Source organism: Leptinotarsa decemlineata, unplaced genomic scaffold (genome assembly GCF_025532065.1).
Source record: "Leptinotarsa decemlineata unplaced genomic scaffold, Ldec_3_MD MMD2_tig00026328_RagTag_RagTag, whole genome shotgun sequence".
NCBI lineage: Eukaryota > Metazoa > Arthropoda > Insecta > Coleoptera > Chrysomelidae > Leptinotarsa > Leptinotarsa decemlineata.
The window spans coordinates 35,871,590-35,897,085 of record NW_027412688.1 but is presented as its reverse complement, the minus strand read 5'-3'; the positions used below and the strand labels follow the sequence as shown (position 1 = coordinate 35,897,085).

The following is a 25,496-nucleotide window of genomic DNA, read 5'->3' as shown; positions in this document are numbered from 1 at the left end:
TTCAGTATTCCCATGTTTCCATATCATGAAGGTGTCGTCAACATATCTCAACCAGACTCGAGGTTTCTTGTGGGCTTCTTCAATGGCCAGAGTTTCAAACCACTCCATATATAGGTATGTTAGCTATGACTGGTGAAAGTGGCGATCCCATTGACAGTCCCTCATCTTGTGTAAAGAATTCGTACTTCAGTTGGAAATAACAGTTTCTTACACAGAATCCTAGTAATTCCATAATTACTTCTATAGATAGATTCGTTCTCTCTTTCAGGTTCCCGTCTTCGGATAGCTTTCTCTGTATGATTTGGAGTGCTTCTTCGACCGGAACGCTGGTGTAAAGGCGCTCCATGTCGAAACTAATTAGTTGATCTTCCTGTGTGACCTCAATTGACCCTAGTAGTTCTACAAAATGCCTTGAATTCTTCACAAAAGACGATGTTTTTCCTTTTAATGGTTGTATTAAGGGAAGTAAAAATCTAGACAAGTTTTGAGTAGTCGAATCTCTGGATCTTGGGCAGTCCATAAAAGTGAGGGGGCTTACTGTGCGGTGTTAGATCATCGCTAACACCGCACCACAGTAATCATTTTATGTAGTAGACAATGGAAGTCCGAACAAGTGAAATTGAAATTGATATCTATACATACGTAGAAGAAATTAGTAGAACAGCGTTGATTGAATTTACCAAGAATTTACAAGAAATTCCAACTTTGAATTAAACTCAGCTTTCACTTTCCATAGAAATGGAATATTTGGATGTGCTCTAATCATAAAAAAAAGTAACTTGAAACAACTTTATGAACAGCTAAAACTCAAAAGCTAGAGAAGCAACCTGTATATCTGTTGTTGTTTTTCCGTTAACCGCCACCCTATAATCGACAATCCTCAAAAGTCTCTCTAGCTAAGGATCAACGGGGTTTTACCTCTAAACGTGCGATTCATATACGCTGCATATATAGTATTTGTGAAAATTTTGTAGTCTGAAACCAGAACCACTGCAGTTTTAGAGGCAAATTTGATGAAAGAACGAATATTTATGGCCTTTAGGATCCATTTAAGACTAACATGAAACCAAGAAATTTTTGTAGACATAAGATTCTAGATATCAAATATAATTCTGAGAGAATTAATGTAGTAACTAGCATGTGGTGTGCCAGTCAGATACGACTTCGCGATGGTTGAACTTTTTCAAACAGCTGGATCTGCTGTATCGACTCTCAAGGAATAAATATGTCAAAATAAAGTAATAAACTAAAAATAAGTGAAGTTTTTGAATACAGTGTTTTGAACGATTTGTATTAGCAATTGAAAAAAAGACATTTTTTGATACTGTTGGTCTTATGTGAGAGAAGGAATAATAGATGGAAATCATAACCTTAAAAGACAGTTTTGAAACATGATTTCAATTAAAGTGATATTGAGAAAATTTTGTATAAAACAGTATATACAAAACTATAATTCGTATTTTACTGTACTACTACTGTGTCTACTACTATTACTTTTTTCAATGAGTATGTCAACAACGAGGAAATTTCAATTCGCATAATCTGGATATCAGATGAGAGGGTTCAAGGGTTAAAAATTCAAAATTTTGGAAAACAAGATGGGCGCCATCACAGTTTTAAACTCGCAAAGATTAGGGATAGTTTGATGGTGCTTGAACAGGCTATGTAATAATGATTCATTAAATGAAATCAACATTAAATAACATATCTAGCCAAAATTTAAACATTGATAGTGAATTTAATTCAGAGAACCAACAAATAGAGGCAAATAACAGACAAAAGACAACTTTTGATTTTGGGAGTTCATAGAAAGAAAAAGGCCTGAAAATGAGTATTTATTTTGTTCGATTGATGACCTATTTATTTTGTAGGAATTCATATTGAATATAGATAAGAGAAAATAACTGTTGCTGATTTCTACTAAGCTTATTATTTGTTACGATCGGTTTGGATTTATTAGGCCAAATAATAAATTCAGTAGAAATTAAACAAAAGTTAGTTTCTTTATTCTTTATTGAATATTTATTGAAATTATAATTTACCTGGTCAAGTGACTCAAATGTATCTTTGGGTTTTGAATAATGATTATTTTCAAAAATAAATCATTGGCTTTTGGTATGTGTCTTGTGGTTAATATGTAATTTGTAGGAAGTAACTGGCAACGTCAAGTTTAACAAGTTGTTATTATTCGCTTTCTCGTACTACGTGTTGACAACGTAAATATTGAAAGTAAAACAAGACGACACAAATCGAAAAAACGTAAACAAACTGCCAGTTGGTCGTGCCTGTAGGTGAGGAAAAATCCCGCGAGAATACAACTATATAGTCGTGACGCAACGTCTTAACGACTCTTGCGAATCGTCATTTCAGTCGTATCAATTTTTTTGTCAGATATAATTCTAAAAAAATATACTATTTTTACCTAGGCTAGTACATACTAGAAGAATCGGGAGGGTTTCTGGTAGGAACTACACTTCAGGAATTTTTAACGGTTTTTTAAATTGCTTTTATGAGTAATAATCCCATTGAGGATCGAGTCTCTTGGATTCAATATTATGTCTAATATTTCCTTCAAACTTTAACATTACTGAAAAGTATAAACGAGTGTCCCAGAGGTGATATTTATATGCCTGCAACGACGCTACATTGCGTAGACGTCTTTGGATTTTATATTCTAGTTAGTTTTCTCCACTTTTCCAGGTCCTTCGTATGTTGTCTTCAATTTATTATTCCAATTTCTACTAAATCACTCAATAATTCATCCAAATATTTCTTTCTTGATAATTCTCTATTTCCTGCTTCTCCTGCGCGATACTTTTGTAGGATATTTATGACGCCAGGTACAAAAGAATCGACGAATGTTATTGACTATCTACTTGATATAGGAACAGGTATTAACACACCAGACTATCTGAGTCAACATGAATATGCTTTACGCACCTGTAATATCTACTCATCGGAAATAACTCAGGATGTATAAACGTCTGAAGAAGCATGCCACTCGCGCCAGCGAAACGTCAGGCAAAATTCCAAAAATTGACGGCCTTCAAACTCGATAGTGACACCGATATTTGTTTTTTTGGCATTTGTAGAATGCAGCCCAGCCATCTATGTTTCACATGCTATTGATATTGATTTTCCCCTTTCCTAGATCGCATTTTCTCTTCTGTAAAAATTCCCCCTGTAATGTATCCAGTTATTTTGTTATGTTATGTCTTCCCTCCCAGCTTCATATATATGTTTTTATTTGACTTATATCCTTTTTTAATCTTTTCAAAAATCTGGTAACATTTTTTGTAGATCTTTCCATGAACGCGAATTGTCTACGAAACCTGTGCTCTCTATTATTTAGAGACCATTAAGTGAATAGATTAGTTAATTGATAATGGATCCTCCTCTGGAAAACTGTTTTTTTAATCAAATGTAGTGTCTTCGGAAAATTATTATGTATATCATAAATATTAGAATTTTATTAAAACAACGATAAAAATAAAAACAACAATAAAAATTAATTGGCGCTCCGCGGCGACTTCATTGATTCCAGTGGCGCATTTGCTTTTTCAGCTGCAGGAAAACCCGGAAAAACCTGCAGCACCACATCATCTGAAGATCTTGATCTAACAATGTCCTCTCTCTTATAAAACAAAATGTAGGGTGTCTCCAAAGGCTCCAATAAATTCAATACATCACCAGAACACTTCGTGACACGACTATCGTCAAACTTAAACCAGTCCGTTTCTTCTTTGACCAAAGCGTAATAATGACCAAATTCAACGCCAGAACCACAGTGAACAATGACTGCATAAATATTATAATAGTTGTCTGCTAGGTTGAAATGTTCATCTATTTCGAACCTTCCAAAGAGTTTCTTGCTTCCGTTAGAGGTTGAGTCTTGTTTGAGAATCATCAGTGTTATTATTAGATTGACTGGAGCCTCAGCTATACTTGTTTCCTTATAACAGTCAGTTAGTTTGGCGCATGTTTGACAATACAGTCGATCATCATCTGTTAAAAATTCCATTTTCAGATGATTTAACAATAAGCTTTGCACGGACTGGTTATTAGTCGTATTAGGAGAAGCTAGATGAAGTTCCAGAAATTCACATAAGTTTTCGGTACTTCTTGAACATTTACCACAAAGTAAACCAGTGAGGATTTTTTCAGCAAAAGATTTACAAAAACAAGACGAGATGAGTTGTACGGAATCATTCAGTCCAGAGCGGTCAGGAGTATTGATTTTGCTATTGTTTTGCTCACGAAGAGTATTCAACAAGAACACCAAGAATTCGGAACAATCCTCTTGTTGTCCTAACGACTCCAGGAAATCGGTTGGAGGGAAAGATGATACCTTCTTACGAAACTGCAGCTGCATGAACAGTTGTTTGAGTTTGATGAATAAGTAGGAAACATTCCCGTTCTCGTTCATCATTAAAACTTCGTTCTTGAAATTCTTCGTCATGAACAACACTTGTAAAATGCTATTCATGTAGCAAGTGTTTTCTAAATTATCCAATCCAATTTTCTTCTCCAGATTTTCAGGACAACTATCTAAATTAGTAACGAATCTGATTCAATTCGCAAGAAATCGCTATCACCATAAAAATGTTCATAAAAGATTTCGACATAGCAGTATTCTAATTCGAAGAACGACACTTTCAAAGCCGCCGCCTTTTCAACAAAGAAATTATAGCCTTCACTGTTCCTAATCTTGAACTTGCATAATGTAAACAACCATAGTCGATATAGTCACTTTGAAAAAGCCGAAAGTTTGTTGTTTGTTGAAAAAATAAACACTACTTCTGCAGTACCGAATAATTCCACGCAAGTGTGTTACTGATAGATAATCTATGAAATCGTTTCACTGAAATATATTTTTGGTCAACATTTCGAAAGTAATTAACATTTGTTGAGTGAGGGGAATATCTTATGTTTTGGATTTGTTTGGAATTCTTCATTCAAAATTATTGCGATATATCATAATATCGTACTTAAAATAGTTCCTGAGTGTCTAATCTTTCACATTTCAGTAATTTCATAAAAAAGCGCTACAATTTTATCCAGCGGGTGGATTCAACAATAATTACACCGACTACTAGCAGTGAAGCAGCTCTAACCACTGGAAGGTAGTGAACAAGCAATGTGTGACATAAAGGAGAATTTTAATCTGTTTAAATAGTATCATTCGACTTATTTTTGGATTCTTAGAGAACCCTAAAGGATATTTCCAAAATAATAATTTATGACCAAGTATTTACGTAGATAATATATAAGTGCTTAATTTTCATAAAAATTTCATAATTTTTCTACAAGACAATTTGAATTTATTAATATCCATAAACATTCAACGACAATATATGAACACAGTCCATTTTATTTGGGCATCAAACTTTTTAATTCTTTTTCACTTAAAATAAGAATGGAAAAAACCCTAACGGAATATACTTCATCATAAATTGTTTCTTCGGTGCAGAGGAATAATCAGGGCAATTTTTTCTGAATATACTATATATTTTTCATTGTTAGTGTTCTCTGGACTTGGTGATTTGATATTTAAATTGATCAGAAATGAATGTTTTAACATATAAAAAGTTTTTGTGTACATATAATCTTTAGTTTTAATGAATTTTCCAATATCGTAAGTTTGATCTTACTGGATGTAGGTTCAATTATCAGTATTATCATCTAATATTGATATAATTGGGTTGGAAGTGGGTCGAACTACATGAATTCATTGTATATATCCTGGTAATACTAAGATAACCATTGCTTGTTCTCCAGCATCAACGTCTACGTCCTTAACGGACTAATATTTTAAAATTCACAACCGTTTTTTTCGGCAATTTTTTTCCAGAAATAGCCCATAAAATCACAGTAACGACTTTTTTATACGGTTCGAATACGTTTTCTCGTAGCTCGAAGCAAGAACGGCAGCGTATAATTTACTTTTAATTACAAACTGGCGTTATAAAACTTATAAAGACCTTGCGTGATCGTATACTCGACGAATGCACTTGGGACATTCGCTCTATGGGACGGGGCTGAAGTGGCGAGGGGGAAAGGACGATGAATTAAGAATTAGTCTCAGGTCTCGGCTACCTGTGTTACCCGTACACCTGTTTGGATACACCGAAGTTTATTTATTTTACTTTTCAAGTCGATTTTGATGTGTTTGTACGCTGGTGCGAAAAAGTTATGTCCCAACATTTGAGTTGTATTTTTTAAGCCTGTTTTGAGAATACTGGTTTTCCTATTTTTTTGTTTTTTGGGGTTTCAACGTCTCAAAGTCTGAAAAATAAATAAATCTAGGTCTACAGAAAATCTACTCAAATGTTCACGCCGAAAAGTTACTGCGTAATATAAACCACTGAATGGTCCAATTTAATACTTTGAAAGCAGTCAAAAAAGCCTATTCCAACTAAAAAGTCTAGTTTATCTAAGATCTAATTCGTTTTAGAAGAACGAATATTTTGATAATAAAGAGTGTTATATATAGATATTGGAGTTAATGGCTCTTTTATAAACATTAGTGTAGTTGTGATGCACTGTTTGAAACCTTTGGTTTAGTAAAGAATATTACTGGAGTTTTTTCCCAACACCAAATCGTTATTTTTAACACCTCGACACTTGTTTCGATCACCAAGTGATCCTTTTCGAAAGGAAGATCAAAAAAGATTCTCTTGAAGATGATCACTTGGTAATTGAAACACGTATCGAGATGTTAAAAATAACGGTTTGGTGTTGGGATAGAACTCCAGTAATACTCAAACATCAGTGTCATTAGAATGTAACGAAGAGTGCATTTCTTATAACGTAGGTCAAGAAAAGATAAACGATGGCTAATATCACATTTCAATAAGTTAACAAAATTTCGAGCGCCCTATATCAATAACGGGTGAAAAGAAAATTCCTGTTATTTGTAAAAGGTTCTAGCTTTTATTATATCACTTTTACTCTGGATTCTAGGTTTGTTCCCACTCGCTCTTTTATTTCGTTGCAATACATGTCACTCGTATCAGCAAACACTTTTCATTCGCGATTACCATAGTCGAAATTAGTTGATCTTGGTCGACAAATGCGCCTGTGGTGTGCGGTTAATGATTATCCTGAATATTCTGTAATGATACCAATTTGAAACTGTCATGAGTAACCCTTTCTGCCATCCCAATCTGTATTCTTCTCCATTTCTGCTTCTTAATTTTTTCAACAATCCAGGAAATCGTTCTATTGGAGGTTGGAGTTGGAGGTTTTGCAAAATTGAAGTGATTTAACGTATTTGAAAAACAAAATTTAATGCGAAACACCTGTCGCGGATAAGTAAACTTTCGAGTAAAAATATCACTTCGAAGTATGTTTTTTGAATACGTTATAATGGATTTTAATGAATATCGGTCAGTTCTATCATATTCTTGGGGTGATTTAGTATTTTTACGAAAAGTTCTTCCCTTGGCCATTATAGCTTGCGGTAGATTTTCGAAAGCAAATTTTCATTTCAGGAAAACCAGTTGAACAACTGACGCAGAATAGACGTGTTCTACACCTTACATCAAACAACAACAATAACGCTGAGAGCTTGGACGGATCGGAGTTTGCATGGACGCAATTTCTAGCCCAAATATCAGATCCATCGTGAAATCTCTTGTAGAATGGTGAGTTATTTACTTTTGTTTTTAGTCAAACCATCACCTCATTGAGAATTCTATTTCAATCAAGTCTTGAACACTAGTTCTGACTTATTTCTTGTAGTTTATGAAATGAGGATCTTCTTGTCTTGTTCAAGTCACTGGCGTTTTTCTTATAAGTCAAACATTAGGTATAGAAAAAAATTCGTTAAACCGATATCGGTCTAATGAAAGTGAAAATATTTGAAGTAGTTTTCCATATTTGGATAGTAATACATCTGTATAAGTGTGAAAATCCATAACCACGGGTTTATGGTGGAATTTTCCATTATTTACTTACCAAGTTGACGGTACCTACGCTACGGTCTAAAAACGGATATAACTTATTTTTCCAATTCCTCTTTTCCCAGTTTTTTCAAATATTGTCGATCAGAAGTGATATAATGTTTTTTAATTAAATGAATATCCTGTTAGAAATAATACAGATTTTATTAATGTTCATTGCCTCTTCTTTTCTATTGAAATAATTCCTGTGTTTTTGAATTTTTATTGCCACTATATATACTCTTGGATAGTTATTTTGAGTAGTATGGTATCTCCAAATGAGATAATGTGTGGGCCTTCTTTTTGAGCGCATGGTCGGCTAATTTTCGGCGACAATTTTTCTTGTGTTCAGAGAGGCGAGTACCTATACTTGTTTTTGTTCGTGTCATCATGACTTAAAACAGGTTGGAGCCTGGCTCCCTTACCCTTTCGACTGATACTTCTTTTTGTGGTTCTAATGTAGACCGACACGCACCTACAAGAAATCCGGTATACTTCTGGTGTTGCTAAAGGTTCTTTGGGGTCCTTAGCTGGCCTTGAACTTTCTCTGATAGTTTTCGTATGCTTAAATATTGATTTCACGTCGTGTTTCTCTAAGATTCTTCCAATCCAGTATGTAACATTTTTAACATAGGGACTAGTCTAGCTTGATCTGCTAGAATTCTCTTTCACTATACCCGTTTCCTTACCATAACTGGTTGGAACTATGCCATACTGGTAAACAGAACATCAACTAATACTCTTCTAGGCGAGGCCATTAGGTTCAGGGTCAGCAGAGGCTGCCCTCAAGATGGGGTACTATATCCCCTTCTGTGGTCGCTCCTGATGGATAATCTGCTTGATGTCCTCGACAGGAGGAAAGTTAATCTGCAAGCTTATGCAGATGACCTTGTCATCTTGGCAAGGTCCACGTCGGAAAGGTTAGCTCGTAATATCCTCCAAAGTCCGATGGAAGTTGTTCACAGTTGGTGCCTGAGGGAGCAGATGCCTGTCAACCCCAGCAAAACTGTGATAATCCGAGGAGAAAATTGGACGATTTAAAGCCACTTTCCCTCAATTGTGAGGTCATTGCATTTGGAACGTAGGTGAAATATCTTGGCATTGTCCTTGATAAAAAACTCACCTGGAACGCCCACTTGGAAAAAGTTTTACACAAAGCCAGACCGTCCCTATGGACATGCCGAAGGATTCGTTGTGAAACTTGAGGTTCAGGCCCCAAAAAAATTCATTGGATTTATGTGATGATTGTCTGACAAATGATCACTTATGGCGCAATTGCCTGGTGGCTGAATACTTTACAGAAAACGGTTCAGACGAAGCTCTCTGGCTTACTGAGACAGGCTTGTGTGGCCATCAATGGTGCCATCAGTACCACACTGTCAGTTGAGATCCTTCTAGATCTACCTCCTCTTGTACACATTGCCAATTGCACAAATTAATTTACTGCAGAGTGCAATAGACTGTTGGTTGACACTGGAAGTCGCAGCATTCTGGAAACAACCTCCGACTTTGTCTTCAACTGTCAACTACGAACTGCTTTATGAAGTACTGTTTCCGAGTAGAGAGTACTAGATCCTCCGGGAGAAGGAATTATCAAGAGCGGATAGTTGTTGGTTCACAGATGGATCTGAAACACCTTCAGTTCTGGTGCAGGTATTTTCAGTCGCAAACCCAGGACAACGATATCAACCTGCTTAGGAACCTATGCGACTGTATTTCAAGCGGAAATTTACGCTACTGAATTGTGTGCGGAAAAATTGGAAGAATCCAACCTCATACACAAGTCAATAAAAATGTTCTCGAACAGTCAAGCGGCGATGGAAGCTCTTGGCTTCTACCGAGCAACGTCTAAATTGATAGCAAATGGTCAAAAACGACTCTCCTCGACAGGATGACTCAACAGATTGTCTCTGGTCTGGATTTCTGGCCGTACAGGCCTGGAAGACAATGAGGCTGCAAACTTCTTTGCAAAGGAGGATGCTGCAAGCAGCTTCATCGGACCAGAACCTGTATAGGCTTTGACAAACATTGAACACCTGGATGGAAGAAAGATTTATGGACTTCTGGCAGAATCTGCCAGGATTAGCTCACTTCAAGGCGTTTATTCACCCTTCGAAGCTTGATACCAAAAAGATGTTGAACTATAATAGGGATTTTCACAGGCCACTGTCATTTGAATCATCATATGCAGAGACTCGGACTGTCGGAAGACATGTTCATCATCTTGATTTCATTCAGGATGAAACCCAGCTCCCCTACCCATTTGTCAGAGAGACGAATGTGTCATAACTGATTAGTGATGGCGGCCTGAATGTCCTCAGACATCAGTACCGCCCTTCGCGGTGTACCCCTACCTGGCTGGGGAGAGATGGATGAAGATAATAATCATCTATTAACGGAGGACATGAGGTCCTCATTCGACAGTGTCGAGGCCTTCTATATCGGGAGGGGTCGTCTACAACGTAATCTATAGCTTCCCTGACTAACGGATTATCGTGAGTTTCCGCACAATCGAAAACTCTCCGATTCCTCAACTGTATGGACTGCTGAATGGAAGGCAGCTGCAAATCTCTGCGGATGGCTTCATTCCGCACCAACCATGGAGCATTCACAATCATCCGTAGTAATTTATTTTGTAAAGTCTCCCAGATGGAGATGTTGGACGGAGCTGCTTGTCCCCAGATGCCTGAAGCGTACATGATGACAGGCTTGAACATCATGTTGTAGATGGTTATCTTGTTCATTAAACTCATTTTTGATTTTCTGTTGATCAGAAGGTACAGACTAGCTATCCGACCCTCGATCCTTGACTTAACGTACATAATGTGCAGGTTCCAAGTGAGCCTAAGGTCTATTAGAAGGTACTTCACCCGCGCTTGCCTGTCGATCTCCCTTCCAGAGATTCTCACTTTTCTGGCCGGAGAAGATAGAAGTCTTCCTATGGTTATCGCCTGAGTCTTTTCCGGGTTCACTCGGATTTTCCATTCGAGGTACCAGCGCTCGAGGTCGTCCAATGCACGTTGCATGTAGACGATCTCGAGCTCCCGCCCCATGGAAGATGAGAGGAGAGCCGTGTCGTCAGCGTAAAGGGATATCTTCACATGATCGGACCTCGGTTGGTCGCTGGTGTAAAGAGAATACAGCGTGGGAGAGAGCATATCCCCCTACTCTAACCTGAAATGTTCTGTCTTTCAGGAAAGACCCAGTCCACCGGATCAAACCCCGAGGCAGGTCGAACGCAATTAATTTATGCAGAAGGCCTTCGTGCCCAACACGGTCGAAGGCCTTCGGGATGTCTAATAGGACGACATGGACATTTCTGTTTCGACTTAGCTCCGCTAAGTCGTTTCGACTTAAGTGTTTTCGACCAGTCTTAGAGCCTGTAATTCGGTGGAGTGTTCTTTCCTGAAGCCGAATTGTTCGTCACGAAAAACATTTTGGTCCTCAACTTCTTCGTTGAGCCTTTGAAGAACGACTCTTTCAGCCAGCTTTGCCGCCGACGATAGCAGACTAATCGGGCGGTAGTTCTGCGGGAACAGCCGGTTCTGTCCCTGTTTTGGGATCATGACAACGATCGCATGTTTCCACCTTCTGTCTGTATGTCAGTAAGCTGTTTATTGTGAATAAAAGGTTCTCAACGCAGTTGTCCGGGAGCTTCTTCAATAACCTGTTGGTTATTGAATCAGCCCCCGGAGCTTTTTTGGCCTTTGCGGCCCTGATATAATCCTTCAGCTCTTCCACAGAAGTCGGGCGGATGTTATCGTCGTCATCATCCCTGAGGATACGATGAACCCGATCTTCCAGCAGAATATCGCAGTCGAGGTCGGAAGACAGTCGACCGTTACCTTTGATAATGTCTACCACAGGCGAAACGTCAGGCATAAAAACTTACAGACCAATGCCAAAAACCCGGAAATAAGCTTTGGCACAAGTTGAATACTAATGTGTTTTGACATATTTACGTTACTATTGGGATATTGCCCACAAGTATTGGGTTCCGCCACTAAGCATAACCTCAACTTGTTAAATATTATTAGAAATATTTATCCATTTCATTAGAGATTGAGAATATTTTTTTCGGTAAACGAATCAACTAGATTTGTGAAAAATTCGAAACATCATACTGTATAGTTTTTCTGAAGATTTGAAATTGTTAATACACTAAACAAGTTTCGAAATAGGTTAGGATAACCTCATTGTACATTCTGTTCCAACCGGAAAGATAAATATCGTCACGCACCTTATAGGTTTGCGGCTAAAAGAACTCGACGCGTATTAATAAAACATGGAGACTTGAATACCGAACGAGTTGGGAAAGGAGCTTATGAAATCCATCAAATTTGATCCGCTGAATCTATGCGACAACACCGTCTCGCATATGGAGCTTCGAATATTTTAAAATCTTGTTACAATTTTCGTGAAATCAAAGAAGTTCCGAGGTCGGAAGGGTCATGGTCGTTCTACAGGGTGGTTACACCTGGTAGGTCCAGGTTTGGACCAGCTTCATTTCTTGTTTATATTTTCAATGTTTGCCTTTTTTCTCTGTATATTACCCAAGTACCAGAATATAATATTTGGGGAAATTTTGTTACTTCACAATGAAATTCTATACTCGAATGTCGATCAATTTGTACCATATTCATTTTGAATTATCGAGATTCAAATAGAGAATACTTCTTGAAGTTAGGACTTTCACAGACATGTATACTAAAATTCAAGTAACACTTAGTTGTGAGATTTTGACTGAACAATTTACAAAACCTCAATATCTGTTTCAATATATAGCTTCCTTGTGTGTTAATACTCGTTATTGTTGTTAACATTAAGTGTGATGCCAATAAGATACAAAAATAATGACGGCAAAGAGAAATGATAGCGAAAAGAGAAGAAGAAGAACAATATTTCTCACGAATCGTCTCTATAAAGTTTCAACTGTTAGCACGAGTATCCAAAATCGTCTTACCGTAATTACTGTTGATTCTTATTTTTCCTAGATATAATCTTTGTAAAACTGAGTATTTCAACAACGTAGATCACTTCGATCTTCCATCTTACACTGTGCAATATCTCGCTAATACATGTTTTTGGTAACCGGTTTATTTAATTTCCAACAATAAATTTATCATATTTATCATTTTCTCGGAAAAATGAATGAAGGTCATGCAGCAGAACCTTTTTGCATACAATTAGTCACTTGTTTATTTCGTTACACGACCACGAATAATATAAATAAATAATGTCTGCGGTTTCTGATGAAAACGGGTTCCTAAATTGTGATGTTAATTTCATTGTCAATAGTCCTTTGTTTTTATTTATTCAGTGTTTGGGAGCCGCTTATGAATTTTAAAACTATATTTTCGCGACGGCTTGTACTAGGTGGCTCCGTAAATATATGAAAGGATCTATAACATCTGAACAAAGTATATAGGACTACTGGTGAATCAATCAACTGAAAATTCGCAATTTGCTGATTTCAAAAAAGTATTTTCTCTCTTGATTTATACTATAATGAGAATTTATTGAGGGGGAGGCTATTCTCCTAGATAATTTGTATGTTCATGGAAGCCAAGAACAATTCGTCAGAATAACATCAAGAGTTAACTCATGTATGATACAAAAAAAGTCTGAACAATCCCGTATTGATGTAGGTGTTCCGTAAGGATCTGTATTAGGACCAATATTGTAACCGCTCTAAACCGATGATTTGAATGAAATTACGGGGAGTGCAATCTTCATAAAATATGCCAATGATTCATTGAAATCATTGAAAAAATAGAAATTATAGGAATTACGTAACAGAATTTTGGGTAATCTGTCTAGATGGTGTAGTACACACTCTTCGTATTTTGACAGTTCGGAAACAATATGCGTGTTTCATAATCGCCAAAAAATTCGAAGTAAAATCGAACTTCGATCTTACTGGAGAATGTCGAGCCAACAAAGTTTTTTGGAATCTTCATTGATTGATATTTTAGCTAGATACATACATTTTTGAAAGAAGCAGACTTTGCGTAGTCTGTTAATTTTTAAAGTCTATGTACACATTTTCAATTGAAAGGCGAACTCTAATTTTGAACTCATCCGTACATAGTTTCAATACAAGACAAACTTGGAACTTTAACGTTCTTCTTTGGAAACTAGACACTTGTGTTAAGTCTAGGTACCACTAAGGCTTGATAATTTTCAACAAATTACCTTTTCAAATGAAATCAAATTCGACTTTGATAAGGTTTGTGTGTAATTTGAAATTGGTTTTTTATAAAACATTATTAGTTTTCATTAAATGAATTGAGTCATATTATTTTATAGTTTTAATTTTATTAAAACAACGATAAAAATAAAAACAACAATGAAAATTAATTGGCGTTCCGGCGGGGCGACTTCATTGATTCCAGTGGCGCATTTGCTTTTTCAGCTGCAGGAAAACCCGGAAAAACCTGCAGCACCACATCATCTGAAGATCTTGATCTGCCAATGTCCTCTCTCTCTTAAAACAAAATGTAGGATGTCTTCAGAGGCTCCAATAGCTTCAATACATCGCCAGAACACTTCGTGACACGAATATCGTCAAACTTAAACCACTCCGTTTCGTCTTTGACCAAGGCGTAATAATGACCAAATTCAACTCCAGAACCACAGTGAACAATGACTGCATGAATATTATAATAGTGGTCTGTTAGATTGAAATGTTCGTCTATTTCAAACCTTCCAAAGTGTTTCATATTCATTACTAATTTATAATTAGATAATATTTTGATTGTTTCTATTTGTACACTGTGTACATCCTGAAAATGAAGATTATTATAACTATTAAACCAGAGACCAAACAACTACTGAATGTGAAATGAATTTTTAGATATAGCTGACTTTCAGATGCCTTCAGATAAGAAAGTTGTTGCGATTATCAAGGATATTTTGCTACTTGAACATCCGAACATCTTTAATATCGACCAATCAATTGAATATGTAATGGGATGGTCGATACTTGATGAAAATCCAGGATAAAGTATACTCTTTATTGTGATGTTTTTACTGAACAGTTTACAATCTTACTGGAATGTGATATCGAAACAATGAAATATGAACCAACAACGTTGGATGAACGCAATCTAACCATCACCGCATCCTTCCACAATTTCCTTGCGATATTAGATACTTAGAATCTCATTTGGTTTCTCTAATAGAGGTTATCAGCTAGTTAATCAGAAACTCTTTTTTTTTCTTCTCCACTTCCGCATGGCTATTCAATACTACACAATTATGTAGTTGGTAAGAAAGCAATATGTACACACTAGTATATATGACACAAACTAAATTATTATGATTCAAATGTGAATGACATCTATAGTTTCTCCAATATTTATTGCATTATTCAGGTTCATCAAAAAAAGCTGAATCTGTTGATGACATTTATAGACAGACAATTATTTCGCATTCTTGTGATAGCCAATCGATAATTTTTATGGAAATCCATTCGATAAGAAAAACCCAATTCGAAAGAAGTACCCTTATTAACCAGAACGCACGATCGACTTCATCGTGAGCAATCACAAAGGTGATTTTATTCAATAAAAAAGGGTATCACTTTGTTATTCGGCGTGGTGTCCGATTCTTCGGTAATGATATACCCACGTTCGATCGACGGACGACGACGAGAATTGAGAATTCAGTAATTGATTCGAAAAATTACGAAAAGTTGCATCGTGGTCGGCCATGCGTGAAGGCAATCTGTCACATCTGATTGGTAATGCGCCCGATTTCGTAAAAATCGAATATAGTCCGAGACAAGTGGGTTTTAAAATCCGACATGGTATCTTTAATTATTTTTGTTGGAAATTTTGTCAGTTTTTCGATGGATACCAGCTTATTATAGGTTCGTTGCGGTTCAAATCTATTTAAACACTACCAAATAAATCCAGCTCCTGAACGAAGATGATTACTGTATTCAGTGAGCGGGAATCTGCGATCCGCGGAAGACAGGTACAGGTATATGCTCTGCTACCAAGGCTCGAATTCTCTTGTTTACAATAATTTACTCCGAGGTTGACTAGGCCATGACACATTTTCATCAATCTAGTGAGGGAGCGATCATCAGTTACTCTGCGATTACCTACTTTCAAATCAACACAAATTTTTGGGAAGTTGCTCTTCTATGACACACTTCACTAACTAGCTTCTAGCTAATTGATGAATATTGATGTTTCGGATATTCAGAAACTGCAGTCTACGTACCAAAGGTGTCATGGTATCGCCATATTGGAAGGACATGATCAGGGTCATTGCCATGGGGGGGATGGGGGGAGCCTCCCCCTGCTTTTTCGACTTGAGAAAAAGTTGGGAAATTTTTAGCCGTGAAGATATAAAAAAATAATAAAAAAAATAATAAAAAATGAATAGAAATTAAAAAAATAAAAATGAGAGAAGAGAAAGGGAGGGTTAATAAGAAAAGAAATAGAACCAGGAGAGGTTGGGATTTCCCAACATGCATAACTTGGAGATCCCATACTTTGAAATTCTGAGTTGTTTGAAAACTTCAAAAAAGTTTAATTCCTCCCAAGTAAGAGAACAGTCCTGAACAGTCCACAAATTTTGAAGTCACAATTTTACAAAATTCCCACCTTTTCGCTGTTTTTTTCGACTTGGGAAAATTCGGGCCGTGAAGATAGACAAATTAATAGTAGAAAACAATAAGCATAATATTATTTAAGTGGTGTTTCCTTTCATTTTATTGAATATTCCAATACATGGTGGATATGGTGGAAGACCAAAGACTTTGGTCCAAAGTAGAATAATTTCCATTATTATTTTTATAATCACCAAAATTTATTTTTGTTTGTGCATACCCTGACGGGCATCAGCATTCAGGCAATCTTTGGATAGCTAAGTAAGAAAATTGATATATTATAGTAGTAACTAATCCCTCGGCTTTCATTTTTTCGAAAGTTGGCAAATTTTGCTGATGGGGATGGGAAAATTTGGATTTCCTCCCTCCCCTGGTTTTTCTTTTCGCTACGGCCCTGAACATGATCACTTGTTTTATAACGTTAAGAAGAGAATTTCATATTCTTCCAAATGGTCTAAAAATATAAAGGGTTTGCCTTAATTTTTCAGGTTGAACCAAAGAAACGTATCAATTGTTTATTACTTAGAAATATCGGCTACAATGAACTTCCCCTTCTTTCCGAATTTCAAATTTCTCACCGAAGAAACAACTGAGTGGCGCTGTTCACAATGATTTCGTTGTCGCTCAGTATAAAACAAAATCACAAAAAATGTGCTAGTTACACCATTCATAACTTAAAAACGACCGAAACGATTTTCACAATTTTCAACAGAAAAAGAACAAAAAACTGCCAGCTATCGATGCCAGCTGTATCTATAGAGTAGGGAGAGTTAGTGTAGGCCCACAGCACTTAGGCCACATGTGGCCCATTGTACATCCTCCTGAGGAGTTGTCCTCCTAGGGCATTGTCCATCCTGTCCTTTCCAGGAAGGTGGATAGGTCTCTGGGAGACATCTCCATTATATCGGCATGTAGGCCAAGACTCGTTAAACACACACTCTCTTATTGACGATAACTCCGGACACTCGCATAAGACATGCCTGACAGTTTCACCTTTCTGATCACACATCCTGCATAGAGGTGAGGTGTTGAGTGGAGGAGGAGGAGAGTGCACTTATAGTTTCTGCCACCGCCATAGAATGAGGTGAGCATTTCTGTCCAGCCTCGGGATTGGTTTTTGTTTTTGTGTTTGTTTCATTCATGTGTGTTCCCATGAGTAGGAAAGGAAGAGTTGGTCACCTCTGGCAGAGCCCCGCAATACCAGAGGTAGGTTGATTACAATGAGGTTTTGCCCGGTTCCCCAAGGGTATTGGTCGTCACCGCATATCACCCTGCGGCCATTCAGCTGTCGGTACGATTTCTTACACCTTAGCATAGGTAGGCTGATCCACGGTGACATGTTTTGCAGAGGCTTTTGGGGAGTTTTAGTTCCCCTCACCCTACTGCCACTGGCTAGGAGTCCGGCGACCCTGTCCGTAAGGCCACATTGGCTCCCCGGACAGGGTCTCCAATCCCATGGCCGTTTCCATATCCGCCACCTGAGGACGAGCCCGATAAGTAACCCAACCCACGGGTATCGATGCCATAAACGTGCTGGTTCTTCTCGACCACCTACTGTGAAAAAACAAAAGTTTTTAAATATTTATTTTTTCCATCTGCTTTTATACAGTTTTAATAAATATAACATTATTTGGGTAGGATGGTAGCCTGGTAGGTTGACATAGGTGATTTGCTTCACTCACCCAATCCACCGCTGTGTGAGCCGGTGGTTCGAACTGCAAGGTCGAACGATCGGTTTCCACTTTGTGTCGTCCAACCCGTGTCAAGAATCACACGTTGAAAGGTAAGAGCTCGCACAAGACTTTTGAGAGATGTTCATAGGGGGGCTACAGCTGGTTAACGGAAAAACTGTTTATTTTCTTTAACTTTCTGCAGAAAAAATACATGCATAGCTTAGCATAAAGGAACTCTTGGACAAGGAATTATTCTAAAACTCTCAACACCTTCATGTTTTCTCTTCTCTCTCTTCTGCATTATTGTATTTCTATCTTTTCAGATGTCGAACACCTTGTCCTGAATAGCAACAAATTTTTTTTCTGGAAACGTTCAAGAAATCTATTGTCCAATATTCCAGAGCAGCCAGATCTCGTTTCAGAAAAACTGATGTTTTGCCAATAAATAACATTAAATGTAATCAAGAAAGCTTCCTTGTAAACGGAGTCCTCTTACGGATATAAGGAAATCTATTCTAATATCAAGTAATTACTATTAGCAGACGACATTGTAGAATGTGATCTCAGTAGACGGTTTTGATGTGAAGGTCAATAATCCATTGTAGTCAGGAATCTATGTTCGACTTTATAATCAGAATTGTCTCACTGTCATATTCTAAGAACAATGATGTTTATTAATAGCACTGAGCTGAAGTTTTCAATTCAATGTGTTGAAGGGTTTCGCTTTCAAATTAGCAAGTATACATCTATTCTTAATTACATATTAATACATTTATTGGGAAAATCTTGTAATTTTGGCATACAAGGAATCCTGAATGTTCTCTTTCCGCAACGTGGGACTAACGCAAAACCAAGGACAGCTATTACAAGGGAGAAAAGTGAGATCATATGTGCCGTTCCAAGAAGGTAAAATAGACAATAATTACGCATATAAATATATAAAACTTAGTTGTTTTCCGAATCGTTCTAATCTTGTCTACCGTTCGGGATCTAGCAAGACATGAAATATTATCTTTATCTGAGATCATTTTTTTTCTCTTATGATTATCAAAAGTTGTCCTGGACTAATAAAGAAATCCAGGCTAGCCATATTTGTAAAACAAATTGTTTTCGAGCGAATGCGTTGGTTGATATTCTTGGAATTCCATTTATTCCATATCAATGTACAAATGAAGCGAGAGATTTACAGTCTCGTCATCATACAGAGTGTGTAATGCTCTTGGACATGTTTGAAATAAATTTTGGAAAGGGGTGACTTACATTACAAAGAAATTTTTGAAGAAGTTTCATACCGTATAAGTATTCAAGGGCTCTTATTGAAAAATGAAGGATAATTTATATGTTTCAATGTGCTTGAAAATGTTTCTTGGTGGCTGTTGGAGGTTCAGATTTACATTTTCTAAAAAAGTGTTGACATGTTTGAAATCTAAGAGAAGAAAAAAAAATAGTGAAATATTGATAAATGATAAAAATGCCAGGATTGCAAAATGCAAAATGTGAAAAAAAAAACAATGAGTAAAAAATAAATTATTGTGATCTTAAATGGAGATTCATTGAAAGAGTAGAACAATGAGTGGAACAGTATAAATATGTATACACACGATAAAAATGACAACAGAAAATAAAGAAAAATAATGTAAAACAAAAAAAATGACGTTTGGTTTGTTAAAGTATCCACAAGCGTCTTTGAGTAATAGCTGTCCTATTCCTGATAATTCGAGACTATTTTTAGGTCACTTGAGCTCCTTCTTCTCTTTCTTCTCTCGATTTTCCAGTTCCAGATAAGAGATTTCGATAAGTAGTGAGAAACTTGTTTCAAGCTTGCAATCTCCAGTATTTCTTGACAAATTACTGTTTGGAGATGTAAAATTCATTCAAAATGTAGCATACAATTCAAAAAGCTATACCTACTGTCATCATTTTTTATCGATGTTCTCAACATCGACAATTATATCCGTGTTCAACATATGTTATGATAAATCCCCGAACCTAAATATTGGCTATTCACACTTCATTTCCTCATGTAAGGTAACGTGAAGTTTCCACCTTTAATTGGATAAATTATACATAGCAAAAATGTTTCAATTCATTCGATACTATTTGAAAACATAAAATCGTTTTCATAATTAATAACTTGAGCTATATTCATTCACGAAAATTTTAAACTTTTTTCAACCAACAAAAAAATTATTGTACATACTGGGTGGTGAAAACTTAATTGCACATTATTATTATCTCGGTAAAGGTAGAAGATACGATGTTGAATAAATTAGACAAAAAAATGTACCTACTTTTTAGAATGCAATGGAATTATGTTCCAATTCCATCATTTATTTCATATCTAGCCAAGTACTTGATTTACAGAAATGAATTCTGTAATAATTTTCAAAAACCAATTGTGCTTGGAAAATTATTGAGACTGGTGATATGTTTTCATAATTATAATCAAGTTACCAGTTCCATTCATTTTTATTTAGTCTAGTGTTCCAGAGATTGTACCAGAAATATTGAAAATCAATACTAAACTGATAATGTCGTAAAAGTATTTTTCTGAATGAAGATACATAATACGAAAAAATAATTTATATTTTATTCGAGTTGGAAGAGATAAGGACTAACTTGATATATCTACATTAATAAATGCAGGCATCAGAATTTTCTATAAAAAATATTTGAAAACAAATTGATGATGGTTCCATAAAAATTCGTCATGATTTTTTTCCATATTTTGTATAATTTAGATATGGAAGATCATATATGAAGATCAAGATCTTCAGATGATGTGGTGCTGCAGGTTTTTCCGGGTTTTCCTGCAGCTGAAAAAGCAAATGCGCCACTGGAATCAATGAAGTCGCCCCGGAGCGCCAATTAATTTTTATTGTTGTATTTATTTTATTTTTAATGTCATAAATTAAAATTTATATTTAGATAGAAGAGCTTAGAAATCAAAATAATCGATTTCATTGTTTTCGCTTATTTCGAGTGCGACTCAGGATGGGCTGGATTTCTGAACATAATTGCATTGCAGACAAAAAAATTAATTTTTTGTCTGATTTTGTCCAACAGGTATATATGGGTAGGTTTTCTATATCCATTTAAAGGTCACAGGCCATTATGTCCTAGCAATTAGGGCAGAAAAACCGTCTCAAAACGTTATTACTTTCAAAATATACGTAAACATTCTTCAAGATTTGAAGCATGCGTTCATATCATGGTCCAAGAACTTTAATTCGAAAATTTCTAGCAGTTGTATAAAATATTGTTACACCTCTGTACTTCATCATCCCATCACAAATTATTTTCTTTTGTGAAGCACCGCAAGTTTTAATTTCCCATCTTGGAATTCAGGTCGGAGAGTACGTTCTACAAATTAGTTGGAATATTAGTACGAGGAAAAAGTCGTCGGAATTTCAATTATTTCTCGTCTACGGGACATTTTTAGTGGCTAGCAGACGCGAGTGATCTCGTCCGACCGACATTGAACATATAAATTAGGTCGGCATTACCTCGTAAAACTCAACAAAAAGGGGTTGATAAACATCGTGAAATAAGCGAGTGGAGTGGTTAATGGTCACATGGAAGACTAACGTTTATAGAATTCGCAGAAGGGCAAGAAGCGAAAGATGACTTTGAAACATTTTTTTCTTTATGAATCTTTCCAGGAGAGAATCTTTGGTATTTTTCGATTCTTGCTTATCCCTGTCGAAATCAATCGTTTGGAATTTCAACAGCCACTACTGGGTATTTCGATGTTTGAAAGGTTTTCTGCGAAAGGATATTTCTAGTGTTTGGTAAAACCAGACTATATCTTTGGAGAATTGATAAGATAGTTTGCCATATATGCTGATAGAAATATCTACTTTCATTGCCAATGTAAGGATGGACATAAAAATTGCGATTACTATAATTAATGCCAACACTGTTGATTACTCTTGTAACTCATTTTTGGTTATTAACCGAGGATTTGTGTTGAATGACATGGTAACAAGAATAGCAAAAAATCTCTCCCATCTATCAGTCGTAAACCATCAGTTAGAAGAATAGTTGTCTCTTCAAAAGAGAAATAGGTAGGTCGAAGTGAGACTGTTCGGCACTTAACTGCAACCCTGGAGAGTTTAGTGTGGCTCATTCCTATTCAAACTCGGCCAAATGAATTCGTTTTCTATACTAAGTTGAAAGGTCGATATTGAGGTTGTCGGATGTTCATTGTGTAAAATTCTCACCTAAATGACCGCAATAACATTTCCATGCGAGGACATCTGTGAGTCAGCTACTCGATATATTTGATTCAGCCATGAAAAGCTTTTGTGCCTTTGGTTTGGGTGCATCATCTGATTTAGGCAGAAACAGTTTATTTGGTGCAAGGCAGATTTATAAGATATCCTGCTCTTGAGGAGCCGATGAGTCGTTTCCTGGACACACCACCTAGTCTCTTAGGTTTGTTAACAGGATCAGGAGTTGGAGAACTAAGAAGCTCTCACTCTTGATCCGATGGTACAAGGTTTAGTCGACTTTTATCTTCTCTGCAAACTCGAATAGATATGGCAGAGCTTAGCATCACCGTGATGTTTTCTATTAGGAGAGGACACTCGGTATCTCGATGGTTCCGTTAATGACAGTGATAGGCTCCGAGTCATACATCCTTTCGTCTCGGATACACACACCTTAGAAGATATCATCACTGATCCCTCTTTTTCTGAAAAGTAAAGAAGTCATCATTTCTTCCTCTTCTATTTCTCTATCAATACGCAGGAATGCCGTGAACGTGCGTGTATTTTTCCTTTCAGAAAAAAAGAGACAGAAATTTAATCCAGAAATTGATTGACTGTGAGAATTGACTTAGGTACGTAATATATAAAAATCTGCACTTTTTCATCAACATTTATTCTTGTCCGCCGCTGATGACGATGAACTCTGGAACGAATTGAATATTTCTACATTCTGCATGCTAGATTTCTAAACGGATAAAAAACGAAACAAATTATACACCCCACATAAAGTCGGCTGTGATTAGTGAGGAAGGAAAATATGTTGAAGGTACACGCAGAAAGGATATCACCACTGAAATTAACATTCTCGGGAAATAGTTGAGAGACCCGGTTCGTTTAGGTGGAACTATCCTATTTAAAACGTGTAATTACGAATAAAATGCTATCGTAATAGGTTGTTTCGAAGGCGATGCTGTTTTGATACTGTCTATGCTTTCAATTTATAACAATTCTGGTGTTATCCGTTTACCTTAATTATTTTTTCACAAGTTTTGGGAAAAATTTGAACTATATATGATATTTATGAGTTTCATTGAAATTTTTTTTATGAAATGCAAATTATGGTATATTAGTTTAACAATGTTAAATTTAAATTAAGATTATAACAATCCTGAAATTATGTAAAAAATAATGTACTATTTTTCGTGAAATGTTTCAATGCAAAAATTATACGAGAAAAAAGTTTGCGAAATATATTTTTAAATATATATGCTTTTTTCTACTCCCTCTATTTTGAACTAATCATTACGTGTTTGACAGCAGGTAGGTAATGGCTCATTTAGAATACTATTCTTAATTAATGGCGGCCATTTCCGAAAGAAATTTTTAAAAATGATGAGATATGTAACATTTACTCTGATAAATATGATTTTATGAATACATTCAATTGTCCAAAAGACAAAATCAGTGAATTTTCTCTCCAAATTCTCTGTAAAATTGAAAAAAAAAACTCATATTTTCAGTAAATTTATTGTTCAAAGTTTGTGGGTTGGTAATGAATCTAGTTTATATCCGTGAATCAACAACCTGTCATTCAGTATCTCGTAAAAATTCAAAATGAGTCATAACGATCAAGAAATTTGTGCTACCCCACTCGTTTTTTTGGAAAATTTAGCAAAAACTTATAACAAAAATGTATTCTAATAAAATAATTTGTAGGAAATGTTGCCATCAATTTTTTAAACATTTCCTTTCTACGGTCATTCGTAGAAAAAGTATAGTACGCACCTCAAGGATAAGGTCAATTATGTCCACTCGCGAATTATCGCAGTCGGCTAACGCCTGGTGCTCACAATTTTCGGCTCGTGGGTGATTGGCTTATTATCCTACACGGTAGGTAATATACTATTACTTATAACTTTTCATTGGATTAGTAAAATTGTTTATGAAATTTCTAAAATTGAATTGAAGGGATGATTCAATAGCATATTTCTCAAATTTTATTCTCTTATAACTTTTTCAATGATGAACACATTTAGAAGTCACTTTGACATAACAATTTCGAAATTACTGGTGAATCAAAAACTACTGATGATTTTTTTCTATTTTTGATATTTTGATATTTCAACTTTCAAGTCTTTCACAAATGCAGAAAATTACCTGACGGACTGAATTCATATTCCAATACCCAATAACATTGTTTCAGTCTATCATAAATCTCATCAGTAATATCTAGTTTGATTAGCAGTTTGATGGGACTACCTGGAATGTGATTTTAATGTATTCAATGATGTATCAAATTTTGAAATCATGCTATATGTATATTAAACAGTCAGATGGAGACAGAAATATTCATTTAATATTATCAATAATTTGAGTTGATGTAAGACTTGAACAGTATACAATTTTTCGAAAAATATCCATTAGAACTCACTCTGTGTTGTCAGGTTAAAATGGTGCTTAGAATGTTCAGTCAACTGTGCTGAAAGAACAAACTTGAGTAGCAGAAGACTATGAAATCTCTATGTTCAAAGACAAAGAACGAACTTCGTTCGAAAGTCGATTCAAAGCTTGTTTTTGCAACGAACCGGCGAATCGCTTTTGTATGCCTGGTTTATTTTATTCGTGAATTGTCCCAAATTTATAAAGTGAATTAACTTCTGAAGAAATAAAGAATAAAGCAACGATTGAGATCGATGAACACTTGTTATGTTGACTTCAACGAGCAACGAGCCCCTGTTTTGAAAGAAAATTCTATGGAAGTATAATATAAAAGTAATTGAATCAATTTGATTATTTTCGAAATGAATGTTTTAGGATTTTTTTTTCATTAGGTAGCAGTAGCCCAAAAATGATTTTAATACAATTTTCGTGGCTTGATAGCTGTCTGATGTTAAGCAGAGGCGTCATGGTCTCCAACATTGAATATGGAACACGCGTATAGTAATTTCACTGAATTTGCTATCAAATGGCACAAGAGGGATCAAAATAATGATTTCAAAGAGGCGGACATTTTTTTCTAGTCCTAACGTCTATTACTCGTGGAATA

At 35.9% G+C, this 25,496-nt stretch overlaps 1 long non-coding RNA gene across 3 annotated transcripts in view; it reads left to right on the top strand.

The window, feature by feature from the left end:
* LOC111518066 (uncharacterized) overlaps nt 1-25,496 on the top strand; it is an 80,004-nt gene that overhangs the window by 24,567 nt on the left and 29,941 nt on the right. For 2 of the 3 annotated variants that reach the window (XR_012467211.1, XR_012467212.1), the window contains exons 3-4: nt 7,494-7,646; nt 18,563-19,145. This is a non-coding gene — a long non-coding RNA (uncharacterized lncRNA). The remainder of the gene's footprint in view (nt 1-7,493; nt 7,647-18,562; nt 19,146-25,496) is intronic. The other variant, XR_012467213.1, reaches the window with a different exon arrangement.